Consider the following 16475-nt stretch of genomic DNA (forward strand, 5'->3'; position numbering starts at 1 on the left):
AATTGCCGAGTCACTTGCACACACATGCCAAGTCTTTGATGAGTTTATGAGCATGATTTCTTGAATGAGCATAGTATTATTCATGAAGATAGTGCTTGTGAAATTTTCAACTCATGTTGATAGTCAATACACACTCTTCTTGAAAGTACCCCTCAATTTGTTACATTTATACTTCTATTTTGGTCAGTTTTCTCAACTGTTGTCTTTTGCTCATTTTTGCTTTCACAAGTGTCGCTTTCACATTTGCAACTGACTCTTTTACTTGTTTTCACTTTGATAAGTGGAGTTTTCATGTTATATTCGCTCTGGCATGTGTCACTTTCAGTTTCATTTGCATTTTTCAAGTGTCATTTTATATTTTCCTCATGTTGTAGGTGTCGCTTTTATGATCTTCACTCCTGCATGTGTCACACCTTTGCACATCACCAAAGTTAGTTGCAGTGCACTCATATGAATTATACTGTATTACATATCATTAGAATATGTGATAGACACATTCCTACAACTTAGCACACCTTTTGATCACAGTCCTCACAATTTCCGTAACTTGTGTTCTAAGTGTTGTTTCAACTATCGCACTTAGAAGAAAGTGTCACTTTGCTGTCATTTTGAGGTGTGATTGTTATTCATGAGTCTTGTGTATCCTTATAGCTTGTATTGATGGTTTTATGTGTGTTATCCAAGTTTGAGTCATGTTCGGATGCATTTCCCTCTATTACTATGTTGATCCCACACTTATCCATTTCAGAGCCCTTCTTGGTTCTTTAGCCCAATGCAAGTTTTGAAGAATTTAGCCCTATTATTGAGTGTGGGTATCAACCTATCCATAGGCCTCAATGATGTAATACTACTCCCAAATATTGGTGCAATAAGCCCCTCGCAAGATTACCCCAAGTCTATTGCACATTATGATCCTCCCAAGGGAAGTCACTTGATCCTTCTTTCTCATACTGACTCACTTCATTGAGTTTTGGCTACCTCTGACTTAAATGAAACATAAAGTGCTCCCATATAGTAGCATGAACCCCTTCTACCCTTTTTTAGAGGAAAAACATGCAATGTAAGATCCTCCTATCCTCCTAATGCAATGACAACCCTCCTAGACAAAGGGGCTTCATCCTTGCAGCCTCCCTCAGTGAAAATGGTCAAGAACCCGTTCTTGGGTCAAATTGAACTAGCCTAGGATTAAAAGTGCACTAGAAAGAAATAATGACCCCTTGTTGAAGAAAATTGTGCTTTCTTTCAAGCCTCCTCTTCCTTTGAGTGCATGGCGCACTCACAAAGGTTGAAGCCTCACCTTTTCCCCTTCCCTAATGCGCTCTGCACCTAAGCCTTTCCTAGATTCTTCCTCTAGAGAACATGGTGCACTAAGGAAGGTTAAATGAAGCCTCCTCTTGTCTTTTACCAGTCAAAATAAACTCGATTTGAAGTCTCCTTTTCCTTTGAGTGCATGGTGCAGTCCTGAAGGCTGAACCTTTCACCTTCCCTCCTTCACAATGCGCTCATGCACCCTAGCCTTCCTTTGACCCTTCCTTTGATCACATGGCACAATAGGGAAGGGTGAAGTATGCCTCTCCCCACCCTCGAGTGGTCAAAATATTCTTTTAATTGTTCCTCTCTTTTCTTTGGAGCAAATGACGCAACCTTGAAGCATGAAGCTTTCCACCTTGTCCCTTTTGGATTCCCTCACTGTCCTGGACCAAGGAGAGCTTTCTTCATAATGCACGACACAATAAAAATGAACAATGGAGCCCTCCTAAGCCACTGATGAGTTTGACTATGCCCTCTTATTAAAGCCTTCTTCTTTTGACCCTCTCATAGGCTTATCATAAGCATATCATTCCATGAGCTAGGTAGTGATAAAATAATTGTTTTTAAGACTAGTCTTGCCCCATCATGAATGATTTTCATTGGAAGGAGTGAATTCCAAGCATGAAAAGGTGATAATCAAGAGAATGTAGTGAGGAGAAAGCATGAAGAAACACATGCACATAAGAAGCACTAAGAGAGCTATCATGAAGACATGAAGTGGATCATGGACTAAGATAGAAATGAGATATTGAATGATGACTTAGAGGATTCCGATATGATAAAAGATCCTTTGGAGGGTGAATATGAGAAACAAAGTGGATCTTTCATGAATATGAATCATAGATCAGATCCACCATCAATAATGCAAGATGAAGCAACAAGCAAGACAACTTGGCATTTCCACCTGATCATGGAATCCATGTCACAAACGTCAAGTTGTAACTTGTACAAGTGTCATCATAATGGTCAAAGTGTGTCCATGTGTCATGCCATATCATCATGTGGAATGTAATGATGTATTATTAAGATAATGAAAAGACTTAATGTGTGAAAGTCCAAGAGTCATATGTGGAATATGAAAAGTCAGGAGAAGTCCAAAAGTCATTAGAAGTTCAAGATATGTTTAGATGTCCAAGTGACACATTAGACATCCAAGAGTCATGAGGGTAATTAAGAGTCATGGTGATATGAAAGGTCATTCCCATTATTATAAAAACAACCTCATAACTCAAGCAAAATGCTTTTGAAGGCTTAAGCTTTGGCAAGCTAGTCTTGGCTTCTCTACTTGGCATAGGAGAGAAAATTGTTCTTTGGAGAAGCAAGATGTGACTTAATGTTCCATTATTAGAACTAATGTCTCATCCTTGTAACTGTGTACTTGGATCTTTCACCTTATAATTGAATCTTGATGAGCCAAAGCATTTTCATGCATGTATCGTGAATGCCTTGGGAATATTCTTTGGATGTTTGCTATATATGTTATGTTTGCATGTACTAAGGAAATTGAACTATTTCAGTGGCCTCAATACTTATCTTGTTGAAGGTGTGTTTTATGTGGTTTAATGATCATTGTGTCTAAGTGAACTATATCGCTAGACAAATAATAAATATTTCTTTCCTCATGTGTCTCTCTTAGGTTAGTACTATTACTTCCTTCTAGAGGCTCACTTTTGTCTCCCCTCTCTTGAAGGTCTCCTCTTACACATTGCAATCGATGTTTCACAATTTCAACTTACTTGCTTATTCAAGGTTTATGTATATAATATCTTATGTTATCCATTGAAACCAAGACAAACCTTACAGTTACGGTGGTCATGCCGATAATCCATATGGGGCTCCTACTCGAAACTGTGTGAGGTCTAGTTGAGACTTCATATCGAGGAGACCCCCTGTATGTTGGTGGTATCCAACACCATCAACACTATCCAAGAAAGAAATTTAATGGTTTAGTTTTATACAACCTTGTTCGTTCCAATGTGTAAGAGCATAAATATGTGACACTTGTCCTGTGTAAAGAAATAACAAATTAAAAGATATTAATGTAAATGCTAAACGTGTCATTTTTCACTCCTACTTTTCAATCCCCTGTAAGTTAAATGCCAAACCCCTCTTGATTTCTAAGATCAAAATGTAAGCAATAAATTTTAGTGTTCAAATGAGAGTTCAGTGAAATGTTATTCTTGTCGTATTTTATGTTGTGAATATCTTAAATTATATGGATCTTTTATTCACTCTTGACATCGTATCGATTACAATAAATGCTTTATGTTAACAAACAAAATAATTCATGTTTTTCTCACGCTATGAATCTATTTCACAGTTTTACTACTTTCCTTCATATCAGAAATGAGAAATGATATCGTTTAAACATAACCACAATGCAATAATTTTATATTTGATATTAAACATATTAAATGCCTTGGAAAAATTAATTTAAAGCGGATAAAACACACGAATGTATTGTTATCATAAGTTTATAAATTCATTATTGTACATTAAATAAATTATAGGGAAAAATTTGCTCACTCTGAATGAAAGAAGAAATAATCTTTGGGGGCATGCAAAGTGCCACTAACTCATTTGGAAATTGAAGAGTGTGGAGGAAGATTATTGTGCGGAGAAGTGTGGAGCTTCGCATAATGAGATACTTCCACACAATGACCTTCCTCATAAGTAGATAGACCACATGATATATGGCTTATGGCTTATCAATGTACAATGCGAGGACCCAACATATATTTTCTAGCTATACCTTATACAATGCCATTTCAGTAAATAGTGCGAGGAACCAAAAAATATTTTCCATAATTTAATGCTTACTGCCCACTTAGATATGTCTCTAACTCACAAGTCAAATCAACTGACAATTTTCATTTTCATGAGTCAATTTTTCCAAATTCGCTACCGATAACTCATGCGCGGGAGAGTGAGTGTGGGAGTTCAGAGAAATGTGTTTTCTCGAGACTTATGCACAATCAAATTCTCCGCACTTTGCACAACTTATTTGGTAATCCTGCCACACTACAATTTTTATATGATCCCTTTCCAAAAAAACTCAAATGTGCTTCAACTGTCGGAGAACCCGTTCCTTGTAAATAGTTTGGTGGTAGTAATAGTTTTAATGGTTGCATTAATTTTATTACAAATTTGGCATGGTAGTAGGGATGGTTCAGGTCTCAAGGATAACATTTTAACAAACTACACTCTTCTTCTTTGCCTTCATCTAGTGGGCTTGGGCATGACCAACAATGGCTTCTTGTCCGGGTTGTGAAGGTGCTCGTGCATTATGCAACAAGAAGGATCTTGCCCTAGTAGAACAAAGTTAAAATCAATCTGACCCTGCAAGTGCTTTTTGCGAGAAGCCCTTGCAATTTCCTCATCTTCAACCTCGACTATGACAACACCCTTTGGAATGCCCTCAATACCCATGGAAACACCATTTTCTTGTAACGTCCTGCGGTTCCTACCCGAGGTGCGACCGCGGTTGGGCGACGGGCGAGCTGGGCGTGCGCGCGGTTGGAGGTGAGTTGGGTCACACGACGGTGGTGCGACACTTGTGCGACAGACTTGCGATGAAAGATGCGACATTCTCTTGGAACATATGCGCACATATGAGGAGAGCGTTGGGAGTTTATACACCTTGGAGCGTTGGGCAATAATGTTGGTGGCCGACATGTATATTGGGCGTTCAAAGGGGTGTGCACCAAGCGTTGGGCAAGTCGGCCTCGTGCCAGACTTGGCCCCAAGCTTGGCTATATATTGTAAACGCGTTTGGAGCATTCAAACATCGCATTCGATCATAGCAACTTCGCACAAGGGAGTAGTGCGCAGGTTCTAGTGCGCAATAGGGGAAGGAGAAGGCGCAGTTCTCATGCGCCCATCCTTGGGCTAGTCGCACGGTAGAAGAAGTCGCACTTGGTGTTGGGTGAAGGTGTGGGCGAAGGTGCGCCCGGTGATCGGGTGAGGCGTGCACGGTGAACGTGTGGCGCCCGTTTGTGCTAAGTCTTGGCGTGGGTGTCTTGGTGGCTCGGGTGAGCGCCCGCCCATCGTGCAAGTGTGCATGAAGGTGAACAAAGGTTGGAACCGAATGTCGTAGAGTTGGGCAGGCGGTACTATGTGTTGTTCACATGATTTGGGCATTTGCCAAGGGTTGGCAAGTGGGACTGCATGTGGGCAGGTGTACACGGTTTGGGCGTTTGCGACCAAACGAAGAGCGAACCGGCGAAGACGTGCGACGAGGTGAACGACGGGTTGGTGAGTCGTGTGGCGACCGTGCGGAGGTGCCGACAAGCTGGGCAACCAAGTTTGCCGAAGTTGGAAATTTGGCTAAGTATAAATTTGGGGTTTCCCAAGGACTTAGCCTATACTTTGTAAAAGTGGAAAATTATACATATATTGATATTTGGGCAGACTCATATTGCAGGGAGTTGCCCCTCCCTTTATACTGTTGTGCATTTCTCTTGTATAATGTTGTTGATAATGAATGTGTATGGGTATTCATTGGTATAAAGGAACACATAATAATACTTGGTAACAAAAATAAAACTAAGTATGGAATGTTAAGGCGTAGTCCACAAACATAAGTATTGGTGAAAAGAAAGTGTTCGGTGGTGCCACACCTCGCTATAAGCGGTTGAAAGACTACCACAGGTGTAGGGGCGTGACAGTGCAGGTCTCAAGGATAACATTTTAACAAACTACACTCTTCTTCTCTGCCTTCATCTAGTGGGCTTGGGCATGACCAACAATGGCTTCTTGGCTAGGTTGCGAAGGTGCTCGTGCATTATGCAACAAGAAGGATCCTGCCCTAATCGAACAAAGTTAAAATCAATCTGACCCTGCAAGTGATTTCTGCGAGAAGCCCTTGCAATTTCCTCATCTTCAACCTCGACTATGACAACACCCTTTGGAATGCCCTCAATACCCGTGGAAACACCATTTTCCTTGAGGAGGACTCCTATTGAATACAACAAGTCATGAAAAGACAACCAGGGATTAAATCTCATCACATCTAATACCAAGTGAGAATGTCCATGGTAATGGATTAGCTTTCATAAAATTTTGAAGGGAAACATTGTATTTATTTTTTAAATGATGACCACGATTCATATAACTAAAATCATGTCATCACGTAAGATTATTATGTGCTTCTAACATTGATATTTGAGGTGAAGATCAAAATACCATTAAGTCGGATGAAAGGTAATGTATGTCACAGTACTGCCATTATGCGGAGGTGCGAAGCTCCTCACAAATTCTTCGCACCTCAAACTCTGCACAACTCTTCCACACTGTATGGAAATCCTGCGGAGGTGCGAAGTTCCTTACAAATTCTTTGCACCTTGAACTCCGCACAACTCTTCCACAATATATGGAAATCCTGCATGTAAATTCATAATTGAAATTGTTGTTTCGGGTTTTTCATTTATTAAAACTCCAATTCCAATCTTCATGTCCACTGGTCTTTTGTTAGACTTTTATTATTAAATAATTTTTCAAATGCACTGCTTCGATAGAGACTCGAAACTCATATTTTTAGATTTGCAATTATGATTCTTGACACCTCCATAATCATCCTCGTCTTGCTCTCTAAAATACCAGATTGCTAAGGAGTATACATGATGGAACTAGGAAGACTCACCGAAGTGAGCTTAATCATTTCATTGAACACATGACAATTTATACATCCTGAGTGCCTTAGAAACTACAACAACTGTCATTATTTTTTCAATTACTCCTGTCGATTCCTTGCCAACTAACGCAGACTAGCCATCATCGGAATATGATCGAACACTTTGATTATCCTAACAAACCTCCCCTTAATCACGACGACCTAGATTTTAAGGTGCCTACTGGTCTCAGTCTCAGTTAAGGCTTACAACAGTACATAAAAAAAACATGATAAGGGGGCTTTCATTTTTTCTATTGGTTTCAGATAGCACAACTCTCTTCAACAAAAATGGTGTTGCAGACATTTCTATATGCCAACACTCCATTGGAAACTCTATGCAATCTACGCTACATAGGCATCACAGTCGGCACAACCTTCTTCAACGGACACTTGGTTATAGACACTCCTATTTTCCAACACTCCACTGGATACTATCTACACCACACAGGCGTCATGGTCGACACAACCTTCATCAGTGGACACTCGGTTGCATATGCTTCTATTTGCCAACACTCCACTAGATACTATATGCACCACACAGGTGTCACGATCGACACAACCTTCATCAGTGGACACTCAGTTGCAGACACTCCTATCTGCCAACACTCCACTGGATATTATCTGTGCCACACAAGTGTCACGGTCGAAATAACCTTCATCAGTGGACACTTGGTTGCAGACAGTCCTATTTGCGAACACTCCACTGGATACTATCCATGCCACACAGGCGTCATGGTTGACACAGCCTTCATCAGTGGAAACTTGGTTGTAGACAATCCTATTTGCCAACACTCCACTATATCTATGCCACACAGGCGTCACAATATTCATAAGTGGAAACTCTGTTGTAGACACTCTTATCTGCTAACACTCCACTGGATCTATCTATGCCACAGAGGCATCATATTCGACACAATCTTCATTAGCAGACACTTGGTTACAGACACTCCTGTTTGCCAACACTCCATTGGGTCCATCTCTGTGCCACACAGGCATCACGAGTGGCACAACCCTCTTCAGCGGACACTCCACTGGAAACAATGCTTTCCAACACTGTCAAAAGTAGGGTAGAATCCACTTTTCCTTCACAACCACTGAGCCCTCCTGTGCCTCTTCACACCACAGAGCTTATAGCTCTGCACACCATCAATATTACAAATCACATGCTCAGGCTCACCCTTATTCCCTCTTTTGGACAATGCTAGACCGTACACAACTCCATAGGGTTTTTTCTTCATATAGTGTTGAATCTCGGATGGAGTCGCTCTCCTCTGAAACACTTCGACTACTTCAAACACTGGTCAACTGCAAGGTCTTCAACTAGCAATCGGTTGTTAATGATGGCGCTCTCCAACAACCCCAAACAACATAGTGGTTACTCAATCTCTTGGCAGCTCAATCTCTACACAACAAGCTCTCCATGTCATGCAGAAACAATAATGACAATCCTCATCACAACTCTTCAACGTTAGTCTTCTTGACCATTAAACACAACTCCAATTTTCACACAAAAAATCTACAATGCTGCCCAAAGATCTACATCTCTCCATGGTGCTCTATAATCTTTTGGGCTCCTACCACTGATAGTGCGGGCTATGCCACCTCTAGAAAATATGCAACACTATAATTATCTTGTTCCAGCATCCATGGAGGGGCTACCATTGATATTCACCTAACACCTTAGATCATAGTGGCGGTCACACCTTTTCCCTTAAGTCCCACCAAGCATAGGGACTAAAAAATTTTGAATTCTTCTGCTGCTTCTCACACTCTACCTCGACTGCTTCTCCAATCAGTTCCTCTACTCCTCCATGACTCATCCAATAATTTCTTCAAAGGGATCGAACAATGAACAATGCCTCAAGCACTATGGAAGTCACACTGAATGCATTCCAGTGGCACTATGTGCTTAAATGCATGCAACGACTCACCAAAACCGGTCATCAAATTCCCCTCACGCTCCAACACTGCTCTTCTCACTAGTTCTGACTCCACACTTGCACACAGATTCACTAGCCATACACACTGGCCAAACACAGATTCCTTGTTGTCTTCTCTGGGAAAAGATAGCCACATTTTTGCCCACATCGCAGCTATTGGAGAACTCGACCACCTTGGTGAGGAGAGCATGGGGCTCTCTCAACTTACAATAATGGGGCGTTCAGCTTGTTTCTAGAACCAGCGAGTCTGCCCTCCACAATGAATGTTTCTCTCCAAACTATGGTCAACCAACGCTCTTTCAACAATGCTCTTTCTTCTTTTGGTGCACACTTCACACCACCGAGTCCAAAACTATGGCACTAAGCTCATAAGCATACACGATCCCATACCATTCCATAGGTCATTGCCTCCGCCTTCCAGAGTTCTCAACAGATAGCAGAACTTTGCCAAAGAAGGGATCAATTCATAAGAGTCTAGGCAGGTGTCATTCAACAAAAACTCACCAAACCTCCACAATCATCTTTTGCAACAATAAACATGCACTTTGCTCCAATGCTAGTGCACTTAATCTACTATGATTCCTCCACCGTTGACTTCTATGCTCATGCCCCAGGCACGCCTGATTACCTTTGCCACTTGATGCCTAATCTCCTTCTTGATCTCCTCTTTCCCATGCAGCCTTCTCGGCCATTGTTTTTCCATAGCAATACCAGTTCTTTGTCTCCTTGCAATAGTCAAGGTTTCTCCAACAATTCTCATCCACAAGAGCATCATAATCCCTATTTGGGTCCATGTAAACTACCCCAATGGAGGAAGTAAACACCACACGACACACTCCAGCGACTGCACAAGCATCTAAGATGTTCTTTGTCCCATTCACAGCTGGCTCCACCATTTGGGTTGGATCATTTGTGAGAGGAGAAGCAACATGGAAGACTCCTTGGCAGTTATTGATGGCATTCAGAAGGTTGTTGTAGTCCATAAGATCAGCCTCTAATCTACACCTTCCAGCTATTTCAGATGAGAATTCTTCTGATCCTTTGGTAGGAATCAGGTATTGAGGGAACATAAATGCCATCAAGGTAACCACATCACCATGGTGGAGAACACTCTTAGCATAGAAATAGCGGCCTGAAGCTGATGGGCTATCATAAACCATGGCACTTCCACTTGTTGCTGCCCTTCATGGCCTCCATAAAACACACAACTCCAGGCGTGTGTCTAGCTCGGCCTCCATACAACATGCAATGCTCTCAGGTGGATCATAATAGTGCAACAACGCGACTAACTACCTCTTGACATTGCTCAATGCCACTGAGCTTACTCGAAGCTTCTCTGATGCCAATTGATGGAAATGGGAAGAATAACTGAAGTGAGCTTAATCATTTCATTAAACACATGATAATTTATAGATCTTGGCTATCATAGAAACTATAACAATTGTCATTATTTCTTCAACTACTCCTGTCCACTCCCCGCCGATTGACGCCGACTAGCCGTCATGGGAACATGAACAAACAATGTGATTATTCTAACCATATATGCATGTTGTTTGGTTATGGATTCCATGAGACTTACAATACTTGTCGATATATTTGAACTTGTATTTGCATCCACTTCTTTTTCTAAGAATGTTGATTTTGTTCTCAGTCTACTTTTCCACCATAGTCTTTATTTTTTTGAAAACTTATACTGCCTCTGATTTCTTCTTGAGAAAGTACAACTACACACTTGGATTTTCTTGCAAGTAAGTCCATTGATTCTAGAATTTTCTTGGTTATAGCTTATTAAATTGTTCTTTTTTTTTTTAGTTACAAGATTGAAGCAAAGAAAAAATTACAATATGGGTAGTTCAGACTTTTATTTTGTTCATGACGCTAAAATTCTAGTGTAGGATAAGTAAACCAAGCAAGCTAGTGAGCCAAGAGTAAGAATGATAGGAAAAAGCAATACCATTGTTTTTTACGTTTCCATTGTTATAGGGATGAAATTATTGCTAAAGTTGAAGTTGAAGTATTGTGTTAAGTCAACTCATAAGAATCTTTGCATGAAAGGACTTCCTGCGAATAGTTTTTCATTCTCTGTATCTAAAGGCTATAGGGTAAAGCACAGCTGACGAAGGAGGAGCCAATTTTCCAAGAAATTCGAGTAAGGGAATCATCTATTGCAATGGTTACATCAAATTTTTCAAAAACATATATCGTAGTCATACTATTGCACACTTGAATGCTGAAACATATATGAGATCTAATGTTGAATTAACACTATTAACACTTTGCTTAACCAAGTGGAACCAATGGGAAGTCATGAAAGTTGACATCATGGAAATCATACGAGGTTCGATAAATGATAACCTTTATGGTGCAAGCGATGGATCCTAGTGAATTAGATTGATTTGGAAGTTCATCTCTAACCATTAATAATAATAATTTTCATATCTTATTAACTTCTTGAAATTTGAAAATTCATTCCCTTTACATAGAGAATTATGCTAAAACTTCCGATCCAGAAGACCCCAAGCAAGACACCCAAATTAAATTAATGGGGTTAGATGATGACGAAATTGTCTTTTTGACTCAAGATGACCATGAATTATACATGCTTCAGCAGTTACAGACACAAACTGGAGAATCATTCGACTACAAGCAAGGGTATGACTCTGCTATCTTCGAAGTGAATAAACCGTGCAATTTAAGGAGCAAAAAGAACACTAATGTTTCGGACCAAAACAAGAAAGTAGTACCTAATCAGCCCAAGAAAGTTAAAGTAGTTCCAGTCACCAAAACCCTCCAAATCCTGTCTAGATCACATCAGAACCCTCCTAGTCCCACCATCGAAGACGTAACCAATGACCAAACTTTAATGAGCAACCTTCCACTTCAGTTCCCCTCAAGGAAACAGTGGAACAATCTCTAGAAATCATATTAGAAAATCCAATAAAAATGAGTCCAAACTCTGAAAAAGAAGAACAAACTACTCCAAACCTTGTTGTTAAGATTTCAAATGTTTAAACAGATAAAATCCCTTTTCCTTTCAGAGCAGAGGTGGCCAAACTTAAAATATCAGTTCCTTTAATAGAACTGATTAAACATGAAACTTACAAATCTCAAATAAGAAAATATTTAAACATCGTTGAGAATGCAGACTCCATTAACTTATTTGATGATCAACCTGAATTAATTTTCAGTCTTGATGTTAATGGAAAACCAGTGGCTAAAATCATACATAATGTAATGCTAGACTCTGGGGCTTCACACAATCTTATGCCTAAATTTATTATGGAGAAGATAAACTTGGATATCACTAGGCCTTACAAGGACTTGTTTTCATTTGATTCAAGCCAAGTTAAGTGCCTAGGACTTATAAAAGATCTGTGTGTTTCCCTAGCGCAGTACCCTGCTAAGACCATTCTCATGGATATAGTTGTTGCTGATATACCACCTAAATATGGCATGTTGTTGTCTAGATCGTGGGGTGCCAAACTCTAGGGATCTCTGCAACTTGACATGTCGTATGCTACCATATTAGTTTTTGGACATCCTAAAAAACTCTATAGAGAGACTTTGATGAAGTATGTAGTGAGTACCTAGGAGAGACCTCAAAACTTTCCTATATATTCAATGCATTCTGATATTGATTCTTTCATTATTTACAATGCTGAAACAAACCAAGAAGACACTTCAAACAACATTATCTCAAAACCAAAAGAAATTGTAGTAGCAAAGGAAAATCAAAGTGTCCAAATTCAAGAGATTTCAGACAATAAAGATGACCTAGATACCTTAGTCAAAGAAGATTTTGTTCCCCCGAAAAGTAAGAATTATGAACATGAACTTCTATGGCATCTTGAATTTGATGGGTCAGTAAAAAAACTAGGTGCAGGAGCAGGAGTATGGATTTACAACTTAGAAAATGATCATTCAGAGGGTCATGCCTACAGATTAAACTTTAAATGTACAAACAACATGGCCAAGTATGAAGCACTTCTTTTAGGTCTCAAATTGGTCAAAAGGTTAGGAGTCATAAGAGTCTCTATTATGGGAGATTCCGAATTGGTAATAAAACAAATTAACGCTGTTTCTATGACTAGGGATCCTAGGATAGGATTTTATAGAGGAACAATTGTAGAAATACTAAATACTTTTTTAGAAACCAAGCTTGCTGTTATTCCAAGAAAACACAATATGCAAACTCACAGTTTAGCTATGTTTGCTAGTACTTGAAAGTTGCCATTTCAGCCTAACTGTCAGTACAATGCAGAGGTTAGGCACAGACCTGCTATTCCTGAGAACTTAAAGAACTAGCAAGTGTTCAATAATGATAAACAAATTAACAATTTTCTAACTTTAGATGATGAATTTGTAAATAGCAACATAGATATAGACATAACATTAGATTTTGATTACACTGATAAAGTAGAAATTAACTAAGTAGAAGATGAAAGATAGATAGATTCCATCCCACAAATTTTACAAAATCAGATATTCAAAACCTAAAACAAATTGAAATTGATGAGGCAATCAATGAAGAAGTCGAAGTCATCAATCTTAAAGACAAGTTTTTGCCCAAAGGATTAACTCCTTTGGAGGACTTGTTTGATTAAAACGATGTCCCTATAAAGCCAAAAATGGAACCCTTAAAATTAGACATAGAGGAGTGCAACATAAGCTCTGAAGAAGATCCAGAATTGATAAAATTTTCAAAGTCTTTACCTCCTGATGAAAAAATGAAATACATAGAACTGTTAAAGGAATTCCAAGATGTTTTTGCTTGGAATTATGAGGACCTAAAGTCCTATGATGCCAACATAATACAACACACCACTCCCTTAAAAGAAAACCAAAAACATTTTAGACAGAAGCTTAGAAGGATTAACCTCATTCTATTGCCTTCTATTGGAAAGGAAATCAAAATAATGTACGAAGCCAAGATCATTGCACCAATTAGGTTCTCAGATTGGGTTTCTAATTTGGTACCTACAAGAAAGAAAACTGGCGAAATTAGACTGTGTGTTGACCTTAGGAATCTAAATAAAGTTTTGCTCAAGGATAACTACCCTCTTCCCAAAACGGATCACATATTACAGAGGGTAGTAGGTTCAACCAGAATCTCACTGCTAGATGGGTTTTCTAGTTATAACCAGATTTTAGTCCACCCAAACGATTAGGCAAAAACTGCATTCATACTCCATGGGGCACTTTCATGTATGTGAAGATGCCTTTTGGGTTAAAAAATGCAGGGGCCACCTTTCAACGAGCAATGGACATAGCCTTTGCTAAGGAAATCCATGACTTCCTGGTAATATATATAGATGATATCATGGTATTCTCTAAATCAGATTAGCAACACCTAGATCACCTGAGGTAGGTCTTCACCAAGTGTAGGAAGTATGGAATTTCTTTGAATCCTAAAAAATCTTTGCTTGGGTTGGAAGAGGGAAAATTACTAGGTCACATAAACTCCAAAGATGGTATTTGGATTGACCAAGCAAGAATTGAAGCCATTTTACAGATACCACATCCTAGGAACATCAGAGAACTACAAGCCTTTTTAGGTAAAATAAACTTTTTGAGAAGATTCATCTCTAACTTAGCTGAACTAATTAGATTACTAAATAACATGTTAAAGAAAGATTCGACTATTAAATGGACACTTAAGGCTAAAATGTCTTTCAAAGATATAAAGCCAGCCTTAACAAAAACCCCAGTTCTCATCAGTCCAATGTTTGATAGGGATTTCATCATATTTTCTTTTGCCTCAGAACATACCATTGCTACAGTCCTACTACAGAAAAATGATTAGAGTTTTGAACAACCAATAGCCTTCTTTATCAAAGCCCTAAGAGATGCACCTTTAAAGTATAATATAATGGAAAATCAAGATTTTGCTCTAGTCAAAGACATTAAAGATTTCAGAGTTTATATCCTGTATTCTCATATAGTAGCTTATGTTCCCAATGTTGTAGTCAAAGACATCCTAACACAGGATGGACTAGATGGAAAGAGAGGGAAGTGGATAGCTGCCATATTAGAATATAACTTAGAAATTAAACCTACAAAATTGATCAAAGGCCAAGGTTTAGCCAAGCTAATGGCTGAATCGAACTGTCAATCCCTAGACATAAACTTCATTGCAGAATTAGATAATGAAGAGGAGATGGCGACTCCACAGATTAGCCAGGCCTTTACTGACTCACCATGATATGTTGACATTATATACATTCTACAAAATCTTCAAGCTCCTCTTGAGTTATCTAGGACTAAAAGTAGGTTCTTAAAAATGAAATCTTTGAAGTTTTCATAATTGACAATGCTTTATTTTGGAAAACTCATGAAGACATCCTTCTTAATTGTTTGTTAAAGGAAGAATCTGATAAAATATTACAAGAATTTCATGCAGGTGACTGTGGGGGACATCTATACTAGAAGACCACAGCTGAAAAAATCTTAAGAGATGGTTTTTTCTGGCCCACTCTATTTTCTGATGTAAAGAAATTTGTAACATCATGTTACAAATGTCATATTTTCGAAGGAAAAAGAAAACTTTTACCCTTACCTTTGAAACCAATATCTAAAGAAGCACCATTTCAACAATGGGGTCTTGACTTCATTGGTGAAATCCATCCTCCCTCTTCTGCCCAACATAGATTGATCTTGACTGCCACAGATTATTTTACAAATTGGATAGAAGCCATACCCTCAAGACAAGCTACTTATACTGTCATAATAGGATTCCTTGAGGCCAACATTTTGTCCAGATTTGGTTGCCCAACCAAAATCATCACGGACAATGCAACAACTTTTAAATCAAAGAGGATGATTGATTTCTGCAACAAATATCATATAACCCTGGGTCACTCCATAGCCTACTATCCCCAAGGAAATGGAGTAGCAGAGTCTACCAACAAAAGCTTAGTGAATATCATCAAAAAATTGCTGGAAGATAACAAGAAAACATGGAACAAGAAGTCAGTAAATGCCTTGTGGGCAGATAGGCTAACCACAAAGAAATCCATTGGTACCAGCCCTTATCAGCTAGTCTATGGAATGGAGGTTGTTTTCCCATCTTCCTTGGGAACTCCAGTGATGAAGTTGCTCCAAGAAGGACAGGTTGAGCCAAATGATATTCAAAGGAGGATCAACCAGACAATTCACTTACAACAAACCAGGGAAGAAGTGTATATCAAATCCAAAGTTGTGTAGGAGAGAATCAAGAAAGATTTTGACAAAAGGACTAAGGCAGAAGATTTCTACCTAGGAGATAAAGTTTTGAAATGGGACTCAAGAAGGGAGGATAAAGGTAAATATGGGAAGTTTGACTTCCTATGGAAAGGCCCTTACATCATTTATGCTTTTAGGGGTAACAATGTTTTTTTCCTCAAATAATTGGATGGTACAAAAGTAGAAGGAGGACCAGATAATGTTTAAATGCTTAAACATTACATAGATCCCAGTCACTGATTTCACTAATTACTTGTACATATTCTATTCTTCAAAAGTTTAGTGTTGATTGGATGGTAATTTTGGAGTTGAAGCCCAAAGAGAAGGCCCTA

General features: G+C 39.0%; 1 pseudogene; it reads right to left on the minus strand.

Annotated features, from left to right (window-relative positions):
- Window positions 1–9566: 9566 nt before the first annotated feature.
- On the minus strand, window positions 9567–10082 carry LOC149249130 (cinnamoyl-CoA reductase 1 pseudogene; annotated as a pseudogene).
- Between the last annotated feature and the right edge of the window lie 6393 nt (window positions 10083–16475).

Source organism: Pinus tabuliformis, chromosome 7, assembly GCF_031772625.1.
Source record: "Pinus tabuliformis cultivar Carrire ecotype Pingquan chromosome 7, CPIR1, whole genome shotgun sequence".
Classification (NCBI taxonomy): Eukaryota; Viridiplantae; Streptophyta; class Pinopsida; order Pinales; family Pinaceae; genus Pinus; species Pinus tabuliformis.